Source organism: Dendrobates tinctorius, unplaced genomic scaffold (genome assembly GCF_039654945.1).
Source record: "Dendrobates tinctorius isolate UK_male_01 unplaced genomic scaffold, ASM3965494v1 ptg000315l, whole genome shotgun sequence".
NCBI classification, from domain to species: domain Eukaryota; kingdom Metazoa; phylum Chordata; class Amphibia; order Anura; family Dendrobatidae; genus Dendrobates; species Dendrobates tinctorius.
In genome coordinates this window covers 6,778,533-6,782,960 of record NW_027361982.1, presented here as the reverse complement: position 1 = coordinate 6,782,960, position 4,428 = coordinate 6,778,533, and the positions used below count along the sequence as shown (strand labels likewise).

Below are 4,428 nucleotides of genomic sequence, written 5' to 3'. Positions count from 1 at the left end.
ATGTAGGACATACAGGAGACATACTGTATACACAACTATGATATCCTACACAGTGTCACTGCTGACCGGAGAGGTGAGACCCCTGTATATACTGTATTATACAGCACATGTAGGACATACAGGAGACATACTGTATACCCAACTATGGCGTCCTACACAGTGTCACTGCTGACCGGAGAGGTGAGACCCCTGTATATACTGTATTATACAGCACATGTAGGACATACAGGAGACATTCTGTATACACAACTATGATATCCTACACAGTGTCACTGCTGACCGAAGAGGTGAGACCCCTGTATATACTGTATTATACAGCACATGTAGGACATACAGGAGACATTCTGTATACCCAACTATGGCGTCCTACACAGTGTCACTGCTGACCGGAGAGGTGAGACCCCTGTATATACTGTATTATACAGCACATGTAGGACATACAGGAGACATTCTGTATACACAACTATGATATCCTACACAGTGTCACTGCTGACCGGAGAGGTGAGACCCCTGTATATACTGTATTATACAGCACATGTAGGACATACAGGAGACATTCTGTATACACAACTATGATATCCTACACAGTGTCACTGCTGACCGGAGAGGTGAGACCCCTGTATATACTGTATTATACAGCACATGTAGGACATACAGGAGACATTCTGTATACCCAACTATGATATCCTACACAGTGTCACTGCTGACCGGAGAGGTGAGACCCCTGTATATACTGTATTATATAGCACATGTAGGACATACAGGAGACATTCTGTATACCCAACTATGATACCCTACACAGTATCACTGCTGACCGGAGAGGTGAGACCCCTGTATATACTGTATTATACAGCACATGTAGGTCATACAGGAGACATACTGTATACACAACTATGATATCCTACACAGTGTCACTGCTGACCGGAGAGGTGAGACCCCAGTATATACTGTATTATACAGCACATGTAGGACATACAGGAGACATACTGTATACACAACTATGGCGTCCTACACAGTATCACTGCTGACCGGAGAGGTGAGACCCCTGTATATACTGTATTATACAGCACATGTAGGACATACAGGAGACATTCTGTATACCCAACTATGATACCCTACACAGTATCACTGCTGACCGGAGAGGTGAGACCCCTGTATATACTGTATTATACAGCACATGTAGGACATACAAGAGACATACTGTATACACAACTATGATATCCTACACAGTGTCACTGCTGACCGGAGAGGTGAGACCCCAGTATATACTGTATTATACAGCACATGTAGGACATACAGGAGACATACTGTATACACAACTATGATATCCTACACAGTGTCACTGCTGACCGGAGAGGTGAGACCCCTGTATATACTGTATTATACAGCACATGTAGGACATACAGGAGACATACTGTATACCCAACTATGATATCCTACACAGTGTCACTGCTGACCGGAGAGGTGAGACCCCTGTATATACTGTATTATACAGCACATGTAGGACATACAGGAGACATACTGTATACCCAACTATGATATCCTACAGTGTCACTGCTGACCGGAGAGGTGAGACCCCTGTATATACTGTATTATACAGCACATGTAGGACATACAGGAGACATACTGTATACACAACTATGATATCCTACACAGTGTCACTGCTGACCGGAGAGGTGAGACCCCTGTATATACTGTATTATACAGCACATGTAGGACATACAGGAGACATACTGTATACACAACTATAATATCCTACACAGTGTCACTGCTGACCGGAGAGGTGAGACCCCTGTTTATACTGTATTATACAGCACATGTAGGACATACAGGAGACATACTGTATACCCAACTATGATATCCTACACAGTGTCACTGCTGACCGGAGAGGTGAGACCCCTGTATATACTGTATTATACAGCACATGTAGGACATACAGGAGACATACTGTATACACAACTATGGCGTCCTACACAGTGTCACTGCTGACCGGAGAGGTGAGACCCCTGTATATACTGTATTATACGGCACATGTAGGACATACAGGAGACATACTGTATACACAACTATGATATCCTACACAGTGTCACTGCTGACCGGAGAGGTGAGACCCCTGTATATACTGTATTATACGGCACATGTAGGACATACAGGAGACATACTGTATACACAACTATGATATCCTACACAGTGTCACTGCTGACCGGAGAGGTGAGACCCCTGTATATACTGTATTATACGGCACATGTAGGACATACAGGAGACATACTGTATACACAACTATAATATCCTACACAGTGTCACTGCTGACCGGAGAGGTGAGACCCCTGTATATACTGTATTATACAGCACATGTAGGACATACAGGAGACATACTGTATACACAACTATGATATCCTACACAGTGTCACTGCTGACCGGAGAGGTGAGACCCCTGTATATACTGTATTATACAGCACATGTAGGACATACAGGAGACATACTGTATACACAACTATGATATCCTACACAGTGTCACTGCTGACCGGAGAGGTGAGACCCCTGTATATACTGTATTATACAGCACATGTAGGACATACAGGAGACATACTGTATACACAACTATGGCGTCCTACACAGTGTCACTGCTGACCGGAGAGGTGAGACCCCTGTATATACTGTATTATATAGCACATGTAGGACATACAGGAGACATACTGTATTCACAACTATGATATCCTACACAGTGTCACTGCTGACCGGAGAGGTGAGACCCCTGTATATACTGTATTATACAGCACATGTAAGACATACAGGAGACATACTGTATACACAACTATGATATCCTACACAGTGTCACTGCTGACCGGAGAGGTGAGACCCCTGTATATACTGTATTATACAGCACATGTAGGACATACAGGAGACATACTGTATACACAACTATGGCGTCCTACACAGTATCACTGCTGACCGGAGAGGTGAGACCCCTGTATAAACTGTATTATACAGCACATGTAGGACATACAGGAGACATACTGTATACACAACTATGGCGTCCTACACAGTGTCACTGCTGACCGGAGAGGTGAGACCCCTGTATATACTGTATTATACAGCACATGTAGGACATACAGGAGACATACTGTATACACAACTATGATATCCTACACAGTGTCACTGCTGACCGGAGAGGTGAGACCCCTGTATATACTGTATTATACAGCACATGTAGGACATACAGGAGACATACTGTATACACAACTATGATATCCTACACAGTGTCACTGCTGACCGGAGAGGTGAGACCCCTGTATATACTGTATTATACAGCACATGTAGGACATACAGGAGACATACTGTATACACAACTATGATATCCTACACAGTGTCACTGCTGACCGGAGAGGTGAGACCCCTGTATATACTGTATTATACAGCACATGTAGGACATACAGGAGACATACTGTATACACAACTATGATATCCTACACAGTGTCACTGCTGACCGGAGAGGTGAGACCCCTGTATATACTGTATTATACAGCACATGTAGGACATACAGGAGACATACTGTATACACAACTATGATATCCTACACAGTGTCACTGCTGACCGGAGAGGTGAGACCCCTGTATATACTGTATTATACAGCATGTGACGAACAGTCCACCGCCGTTCGTCCACTTACGGGCGACGACTAACGGGGGTCCCGCTGCCACCAAAACGCGACGGACAGCGGACCCTGTGTCACCACTATGTCACAATCCCACCACTGACACCGGTGTATCAGCGGACGGAGGGACGTGACACAATGCCGGCACACGGCTATCACAGGCGCAGTGGGGCTTATCTTAGTTATCCCACCACTGGCACCATGTGACAAAAATATCCAGCAAGCTAATCTCGCTCTACAATTTGCCGCAGGGGGAGTTTAATTTGGATGCCCCACCACTGCTATCAATCTTCCAAGTACTGCGGGGATTTGTGTATATCCCACTTTCTCAGTTCCACTTTGGAACTCGCAGCTCTCCGGCGCCCCCCTTACCCTCAGGTCAGTCAGGGAACTGCACCTAGGATAATTAGTCGCCGGACGGGCTGCCTGTTGTGAACCGGCAATTAGGCTTCTGCAGTAAGGGAATTATCAATGCTGTGGCCGCAGACCCTTATTCAGCTATATAAGACTCTTCTGTACTGCCAGCTAGCCGTAATAGCCGTACACAACGCGCTGCCACCAGTCACGGTTACTTAATTCACTGTGTTAAATTAAGAGGGTCCGTGGCAAACCCCTTGAATTAGTAGCGATTATCTATCAAAGGCGTATAGTTCGAGTCTTAGAGCATAGAGACAGATCTAAATAATTATTTCATTTATTTTCCGAAAGAGGACAGTGATTACAGATAAAAGTTGCTATAAAATTGAGACATAAAATATGTACAGTACAGGTAT

The 4,428-nt window shown here is 44.6% G+C and overlaps 1 long non-coding RNA gene across 5 annotated transcripts; it reads left to right on the top strand.

The window, feature by feature from the left end:
• Positions 1 to 6: 6 nt before the first annotated feature.
• LOC141073867 (uncharacterized) lies at positions 7 to 3,659 on the top strand. 5 transcript variants are annotated; one of them, XR_012227077.1, is made up of 4 exons: positions 21 to 73; positions 181 to 862; positions 1,291 to 2,960; positions 3,068 to 3,659. It is a non-coding gene; the product is annotated as an uncharacterized lncRNA (long non-coding RNA). The 5 variants fall into 5 exon arrangements; XR_012227075.1 differs by having other exon boundaries at positions 7 to 862; positions 3,068 to 3,656; XR_012227079.1 differs by lacking the exons at positions 21 to 73; positions 181 to 862 and having other exon boundaries at positions 1,150 to 1,890; positions 2,319 to 2,960; positions 3,068 to 3,655.
• Positions 3,660 to 4,428: the final 769 nt, after the last annotated feature.